Raw genomic sequence first — 9,718 nt, 5'->3', positions numbered from 1 at the left:
TTTTCCACTTCAGTTTTAATAAAACTTTCTGACAAAAATGATTACAAATGCTGGCAGACGCCTTTTGAAATTGATTTGATGTGGTGCAGTGAAGCTACATTTAGCTGCAAACTTGTAATAAGAACTAGCAGTGCTCACCAAACATGGAGAAATCATCCTATAACTGTTGTTTCTGATGCATGCTCGTTCATAAAAGCAACAGTGGGCTTGTGGGAAGTAAACTGTGATGTCATTCATTCCCGAACATGTACACACAGATACACAAAAATTGGAAATTACTGGATTATCTTTGCTGTTCGTTTGGCCAGTGTCCCACACCATGAAGTACATGTATTAAGACAGAAATTAATCTAATACAATTTGAAAACAACTTCTAATGAATGCTCACAGATGTTTATGGTCAACCAGGTGCATTGTACGTGTAAACAATTATCATAATTACAATTTACAATTAACATATGTTCAACAGCGTCTCCTATTAACAAGCCACCGCTCTCATCCACTGATTTAATCTTTAACACCAGGCTTTCCATTCCCAGGCGCTGTTTATCCAGTGAGCCATCACTGTCATGTGGGCCTCCATTTGTTGAGTGGACCACATGTCTATTGTGAAACAGAGAGCCTAGCACTTGCTTGCTTGATAAGTCTGCATATTTCTGTCCCATATGTCAGTGGGCCTCGCTGTCAGTGCATGAGAGATAGCCAGGTTCCAGAGTTTTAATCAATTGTTTGAGTCCCTACCCTTCCAAGATATTAATGGACCTCACATCTAGAGCAATGACTCAATTTCTCTGCAGTGGAATGGGATTTACCACCACGGAGTCCAGTGTTTTCAGTTTTAAGTTGATGCACCTACAACATGACATTTAGCCCTGGCTGCTAACTGTTTGTTAGAGACATAATCAGCCATATCAGAGGAGGGAAATGGTAGTTGCAGTATAGCCAACGCATTACTTTCAGTAACTGCTTAGACCGGGTCCTCCGACGGATGCAGCAGCTGAATTGAGACACATTTTTTTACTGAATAAAGAACTTTGCTTCTTTACATGAGGGGTTTTACTTCTTCAGTGACATAGATATGCTCGGTTCTCTAGACATTTTTGGCCATTGTTGTAAGTTGTCAGCATCTTAAAGTCCATTAAGGAAAGCCGTTTTCATTTTAATTGCTTCAGCCTGCAGTCGTAAGCCTCATTCTAATACATGAGATGCCCATATAAATAAAACATTAAATAACAGATTTGCATTAATATAAACAACAACGCAATTATGTGGCTGGCTTAATTAAAATTATGCAGGGTAAAATAACCTGTGCTAGGGTTCGGTATGGCTGCACAGTTTTGTTCACTCGATGGAGCTGGATCTCAGGAGCACTGACATCAGAGGCACAGGGAGAATGTAGTCCCTCCAAGTCCAAACCACAGTTATTACCAAGCTGAAATACAGAGGAAAACAACTGTGCAGTATCTTATGCATCATTTCACTATACTATACTTTGCAGTAACTGTTGGGTTTAATATGACAGCTTCTGACACTGCTAGGTATTTAGTTAAATTTAGTTTAAAGACTAATAAATAAATAGAATAAAACATTCACAGAGGTAATGCAGCTCATCTACTAAGCAGGCCACATGGGATACAAGCCAGTAGCCAGTCAGATTTACTTTTACCCTCTCTCAACGTGATTGTGATTAATAGGCTGAAATACTTGATTACACCAAGGTACAATTGAAGTTATTATTTTCATTACAACAACCACAACAACCTGCTCCGTTGCTCAAAACATTTAACTGAATTACCTTTTCATTATAATTTATCACACATCAAATAAACAATAAAACACACAGCGCACAAACCTGCAAAGAAAATAATACAGCAAGGAAAGATAATTAACAGTATAATTAAATTGTGAGTTAATTATAAAACAAAAACAAAAGCACCAAGATATATTTGAATGAATGTTTATGATTAACCAGAACTGACTGCACAGTCCTCATTAAAGTCCAAGATTTCATGTGCACAAGCTCTGGGCCTTTTACGAAATGTGTCATGTCCTCAGCTCCGTCAACAGTTGAGAAAAATAAAAAAATAAAAAATATTTATAGTTATTTTGGAATTGCCGTGAAACCCAATTGTCTACAATAATAAATTATTTTACTTTTATTTACATCAACTGCTGAAGATAACAGGATTATATAAAGGCATGCAGGCCTTTAGTTAATTAAAGTAATTTATTACAAAATACTAATAATTAATTGAAATGTCACTATAGTGTTAATTATAGCTCTAGATTAGTAAGGAATTAAAAATAGCATTACAATATTGTTAAATTGATTTAAAGTTTAACTTTCACATGGACGTTATCCACCTTTATTTTTATTCGAGACAGAGACCTGGCTTGAGAGACCAACCAGTTTTATCTGACAGACAAAAACAGGACTGAAAATGATTACATGAAGAATTTTGCTTGGCGATTATAAAGGTCATTGACACTCCACAAATTATGAATGATTTCCAGGACAATATGGGACAGAAAGCATGAATTAGTTTTAAACTCAAAATGACCTTTACTCTAAATATGTAAGTGTACTCAATTACACAAGCCAATAAAAAAGTCTGAATCCTCTCCGCACAGTAAAGGGTCTGTTTTGGAGAGAGCGGAGTGGTTACCCAGTCTGCAGGAGCAGAAAGAGCTTCTGAACAGGCTCAGAATGCTTTCCAATCATCTTCTGGTGTCTGAGACAAATCTGTACCCTCCTCTTGAGTCCATCTTTGTCAGTCTCTATATTTAGAACTTTGGCCAGTTTCCAACCATTTCATGGAAGAGCATCCATCATCATGACTGCTGCAACCTTCAGGTCCCTTTACTCGCCTGTTGCCAATGCTTGATAGAGATTCCCTTTTCCATTGACTCCAGAATTGTTCTGCAAGATGCTGAACCTAACACCTGATACAAGCATACAACTCCTCTTCGTGAACCTGCCAGGAGGTGGTGAGGCTGCAACCAATTTCATGGTAAGTGATTGGGCGCTAATGGTCCGGGGCTATCTGGGTCACTCAGGCTATCAACAGTGAGTGGACAACTGTTCATTATAGCTACTGCCTCTTAGACGAATGTCGCAGAGAGGCACCATCCAGCCTGCCTGATGAAAACAAAGACCGGAGTGAAGAACATCCCTTAATGTTCTGATACGCCTCCCACATGGCTCGCACAGGGAGCGTTCATATTGATATGACACTGCTTCTCAGACAGAAATGTAGTGGTATTGCTCCCAGTCTTCTCTGTCAGTTCATATGTTCATCTCCCCAGTTTGACCTTGTGCTTCAGTTTCAATTCTTTTATTTTACTTGTGCTCCTTCCTTTTCTCACAGTGTTTTTGATTTGTAATTTGTACCTGCTTACTGAAGCATATGTTCTTTCTTCACAGCAGCTACCTGCCTTTGTCATTAGTCTGCAAAAACCTAACCTCTAACACGGTGAAACACAGTGAGGTGCTGAACGGCCTCTCCACCCACTGCAAACTGTAGGGTTTATCATCACATCCCAGAATTACTTGCTGTGGTGGCAGTACCCTTCAGCAGTTGTTGCCACTACAACATAGTTATACACCAACATCACACTCATGGAATTGTACCTATTGTGCTTTAGATAGTTCCAGTGCCTTAAAATATGACATCTCACAGGCAACAGAAGACATGTGTTCTCACCCTGATAACTGCAAAGATGCCAATACAATTTGTTCTGTGTTGTATTTGCAGTCATTTCATGTCGACTGAAATGATGATGTATGTTTGCAGTATATACTGAGACTCCAAACATTGTTGGTTATTTATATTTTCTTTGAATATGGACTGGGAAGAGCAGTTGTCAAGGCAACAACTAACGGGAATACCAATAAACAATAATTAAGAGACCTTGATACCATGATCCAAAATGTCAGCCAGTATATTTTAATTAAAGTTGCTCACTTGGTACAAACACTGTAAAGCTTTTAAAGGCATGCACACCTTTAAATATTCAAGTTAGAGACACTATTCATTTAATTCAATTGAATTTTATTTGTATAGCGTCAAATCATAATATGCATTATCTCAAGGCACTTTACATAGAAAGTCAAGACCTAAAATCTGAACAGTCAATTTACAATATTTGTGTCACCCACAAAAATGTACTAATCATTTTAAAGCCCTTTTTATTTGTCATGAGAGGTAATGGCAAAGGCAAGCTTGAGTATTCCCCTTTAATTCAGCTGAACTCAAGTGAGACACAGCGGTTCAGTCTGATTATTAGTGTTAACAGTGCTATGCAAACAATAACTGTTGATTCCGTTAAGGTCATTCGAGCAAACGCAATAATTACTAGTCCACCTACTTCACCTACAACTCTTCACCTACTCCACCTTCTACCACTTACTATTATCTAGACACTCACTGATCCACCTGCATTATAACTCCGGTGTGTACACATCCTCAATCCATAACCTTGCAAAGTCTTTAAATGAGTTTGTATTTCATAACATATATGTGTGACATTGTATCTCATCTCATGCAGTGATACAGAGTTCATCACAAGATGTTTATCGACCTCTCACCGTCCCCGCTGCGCTCCCTCAGCCTGCAGCTCAGCAACAACACACAGGATGAGTCTTGTGCACAGGTGTTACTTTGTGTACGTGTGCTGTTCTTGCCATGTGTGGTGCACCATTGTTCTCAGCCTAAAACAATAGGACTAGAGTCACAGGAACTGAGGCTCTTGTTGTGGGGGTGATAAATAACTTTGTCATCAGGAAGCTAAGACGTGTGTAAATAAATGTGGAGTTCCATTGAGGCGTGTGGGTAAGTACATTTTCTAACAGCTCAGTACAGAGGTGTTTATTCATTTGGCCTGCAGCTACACTGGGGTCCAGTACCAGACCATCACCTTGTCAACAGCTTGTGTTTGTGACGCTGTTTATCTTGTTATGTGTTTGTCTGCACTGACACAATGTAATGCACAGCCACTAGGAACAAATAAGTGTTAGCGTGCCAGGTTGTAAGGCCTGTGGTCAGCACACACTCTGACAATATAATCACTCAGTGAATCACTGAGGTGTGTATAGAGCTCACTCTCACTGCCAGAACCTCCGCCGCTGAAGTAACTCACTCTTTATGATGTGTGATATAACTGCTCAATTTAGGTGACCACATGTTGGACAGAAAATACACCTCTGCCCGAAATACACAACAATCCATAAATGATTGAACACATATGTATTAGTCGTCTGCCTGCTCCATGAAAATAAAAAGGGGATGATACAGTTTGAATGGAAACAGCAGCAGACAAGTGCTTCAACGATCCCAGAGCAGCTGTCACTAACCATGACAATTGTAGTACGCAATGTGAATGTTTGTGGTAGATCTTTATAAATTCATCGCATTAAAACAATTGCCAGCAGTGATAGAGATAAAATCATCGCAAATTCGAAACATAGCGCTATGATGATTATTTAGTTTGTAATTTAATTTAGTGCTTCAGAGTAAATTAAAATAAAGTAAAATTAACATAAAGGCAGGAAAGCAGAATCATTTCCCTCGGTAACTAATTAAATAAAACTAAGCTCTCAGAAACTGATTAATAACCATTAACATTTCGAATGCTTCAAGATGTGATGAATAAATTCAAATCTAATTAAAATGTAACATTGTTTTAGTTTTTGTAGCATATATATGTATATAACTTATGTATTACACAATATATGAATACTGGCTACTGAGGAACACCTGAACAGTGCACTCTGTTCCCAATCTCTAACCCATCAACCCCCACCCCCCACCCCACCCCGTCATAGTGATTGTTCCATGCAGCTATAAAACTAAACAGGCCGACCCTCCTCAGTAGTGTGTGCCAATGGTTTCTGTGCCAGATGTATCACCTGAGCCTATTAGCATGAGATGGATTGTGAAGGTATACGGTGCTGGAGAGACTGGGAAAGTGTGGAGCAGGGAATGTGTCTCCATGGGTCTTCAGTCACTCTGTTTAAATAGCAGGGAGACTGAGCCCATCCATCACTGTGGGACTCTCATTTCCACCGTGTGTCCAATGCAAATGAACAGCACTTGCAGTAAGGGGGGGCTGTTGTTTCGCCAACGGTGGCAGAGAAGCAGGAGGAGAGTTTGCTCATCTGTCTTGGCTTTGAGTAAACAAAGCGTCGCTCAGATGTGGAGCTTGGTTTACATTTGCATCGGCGAGCTGGGAACATTTACTGTTTGTCATTTATCGGTGTATGTTAGCAGCTGAATGATGATGGTGCTTTAATGAAGGAAACATTTGGATTCAACAGCATTCATTCTGCGTCTTGTGTCTTAATCCGCAACATTGAAAGACAGAGGGATTCATGCAGGTTTGAAAGACAGAGAAAAGAAGAGCGTCTTATTGTTTTAGTCCAAACCTTTTCATCGGTCATGACAGTCCCCTTCATAACTCCTTCCTACCAAACAGGAAAGAAGGGGGTAAAAAGAAGAAGCCCCAGGAAGTGTAGTTTGCCCATTTGGTTTGAAAGATGTCAGAGGAACTGGAGCCAAGCAAGGGGAAAATAGTCTTTGTTTTTACCCTGTCTTTTTCTATCCCAAAAATCTAAATAACAAATAAATAAATATTCTTGTCCATGTCCAAATTGAAAGCATTTCCTGGTCTGATCTCTGTCAGCATTACATCATTTCTCTGTGCCATCCAAAGGCATTATTAATCCAGTGTATGCTGCACCTGCCTCACAGTATAGGTAGCTGATTTGGGACCGTGTAACCTCCAGTCAGATGGTCTCTCCCAGCGTCAAGCTGCCCAAGGCAGGTCAATGTTTCTGTTTTGGGTTTTGTTTGCCATCCCATCTGGCATTTGCATGATTTTTACTTTTTCCAGTCCAAGCCTGCAGAGTTTGATGTTCATATGAGCCAAAGCATTGAATCAGAGCAACTGTGTGACATGCTCAAAAGTGATGAATCCACATAAATGTACATCCCCACACATTAATGTGAATATGGAGAGCGTACATAGAATGGACAGGAAGAAAAACAGGGGAAGTTGTTTTACATAGTGCAGTTTTCCCTTCGATGGGTTTGTGAAAAAGTCTGAACCACCCTTTTTTGAAATGTACCTGCTGGTTTATTCTGATTGAGGATTTACATGGAGCTTTGAAACTATTAAAAAAATGAGGCCCTGTGTATTGTCTCATTCTTTACTGGAAAGTCTTGTTTACAGCATTTGTCGCCCTCTCTATGAGGTGGATGTAATCCACTCCAGTTTTTCATTGGTGCTTCTGCTGGCTCTGTTTGTCACTTCCTTCCTTAATGGGTGTCCTGCAACTTCCTCTGGGACTTGTACATGTTATCTGTGTCCCAGCGATGCAGCCAGCCCTCTATGGCTCCACAGGTGAAGAGGAAGAGGACCCATGGGGTGAAGAGAGATCCTGCTGCTCTCATGCACTAATGCCCACAGGTTTGCATTAAAGAATCTTAGTGGGAGATATGTCTCTGCTGTTATATCAGTTTTTTTGTTCAGGTGTGGGAGCCACAGTATATCCATCCTTGTCTATAGTACAGGCCTCATGTGAGCAGAATATTTCCAGAAAGTACATGTTTATCATCTGATGCAGACGTCTTACACTGGGGCTCAAAACAATGGAATGCTATTGTCAAGTCTGTATTGGTTAAAATGTGTATTCCTTGTCACTTTAGCCAGCAGTTGTTCACATATGAGCATGCGATTATGTAAGGGCAAGCAGAACCATTGAGGCAGAACAGTGTGTGTCTGTGTGTGTGTGTGAGAGAACCACCTCAAGCATCGCTGTCATCCTCGTGAGAACCACTCAGCCTTACAAGCTGAGCTCTGCCCTGTTATTTATGCCATGTGAGAGACTAATGTGGGCAAGATACAGTTGTATGCAAAAGTTTTAGGCAAATTCCATATTTCATGGACTGAAAACATTCCAAACACAGAATGCAGCAAAACGACTGTTTAAGTGATTTGTTTGCTTGTAACATTATCAACATCCCACCCCGTCAGTCACTGTTTCACTGCCACAGGCCACTACATCCATATGGAATATCTCAACTGTCATACCTCAGCCAACCTCAGACTTTGAAAAAAAATGTTAAATGGTATTTTAAAATTGTAAGAATCTCTTTTCAAGTATTTTAGCTCTGTGTCAGAAAAACACTGCATGGTATGGTTCGATACAAGGTCACCAGGGTCCTCGAGGCGTAAATGTCATCATCAACATGATACACACTTATTGTCAAAACAATTATGCAGCCCCAGCCCTCTAATTCTGTATTTGTAGCATTTATACAGAATGGCGAGGCACAACATTCTCTTCTTGAACAGACTGCTCATTTTAGGTGTCAGTTGTTTGTACGACCGCGTGACCAGGGCCTGAATTAAATTCTAGGGAAATGTTTTTACACCCTCAAACATCCGAAGGAGAGTACTTCAAGAAAGTACAGGAACGTTTGTGTTGGGCCCTGCAGCACTGACGCCTGATTGGTTGAGCACTCCAGCATTTTTTTTTTCAGTCATTCTCCAAATAGTCCAACATTTTAGACGTTTTCAATATGCTTGATTATGCTTTGTTACTGGAGCTCATCTACTCAATAATATTATTTTCAAAGCAGGACATCGCCATCAACAGCAGCACAATCTGTATCTTCTCCATGGCTGTATCCGAAATCACCCACTCATTCACTAACCCCTAATTCACCATATAGAGACTTCCTATACGAGACTATAGTGAGATCACCTGCAAAAGAAAAAGACATTTTCAAATGCTACTTTGCACATTTTCTCTGCACTAGTAATAACGTCGTTGTCACAGGATTATGATGAACAACAACAATGTTGGTCGCTAGAAAATCCCTCAAATACATTTCAAATGTTTATTTTACACTTAGTATGAATAGTTTTAGGTCAAAAACATGATGGATGACTAAATGTATAAATGAACTTGTAAGCCTCAGTTTGGGCTGTGATGCTCTGCATACATTTATTAGACAGGCCAGGCTGTTCCTGTTGCCCTCTCTCCTCTCGTCTCTCCGCCTCAAGCACAACGCATGATGGAAGATATTGCTCAGTTTGTGACCATCAGTTTCACGATGCATCGAAGAAACAATGTGAGTGCACTAAATAGGGTGTAAAAAAAAATCACTAGACATACGGAGAGCACTTCAAACTGGCAAACTCATTATATAGTGGACTATATTTCTTAGTTCTTTGAAATAGGTTCCTAAACTTCCAGGGTCTGGTTGAAACACTGTTTCAGAAACAATTGGTTTACACATGTGAAAGCAGGTGAATGTATTCAAACAAAGGAACAGAGACAGACAGACGAGAACTCCCCCAGCACAGCGGTCACAGAGGCACTGGGTATACTGGCGCGCTGACAGAGACTCCAGGAGCCCGATACTGCTGCATTGCAGAGTGAACCAAGTACTTTATACTGTATGTGTGTATGTGAGAGAGAGAGAAAGTGAGAGTTTGTATTTTCTGTAGTGCTGACAGTGACACCTCAATGAGAACGTCACCCCCTCTACTGTGTGTGTGTGTGTGAGAGAGAGAGTGAAGCAGCGAGCAGGAGTGATGACTAAATAGCTTGGTGTGTGTGTGTGTGAGAGGGAGAGCGAGAGAGAGAGAGCGAGAGAGAGAGGGAGCAAGCATGATGACTAAATAGCTTGGTTGTGTGTGTGTGAGAGAG

Source organism: Paralichthys olivaceus, chromosome 14, assembly GCF_024713975.1.
Source record: "Paralichthys olivaceus isolate ysfri-2021 chromosome 14, ASM2471397v2, whole genome shotgun sequence".
NCBI classification, from domain to species: Eukaryota; Metazoa; Chordata; class Actinopteri; order Pleuronectiformes; family Paralichthyidae; genus Paralichthys; species Paralichthys olivaceus.
This window is presented reverse-complemented; position numbering follows the sequence as displayed.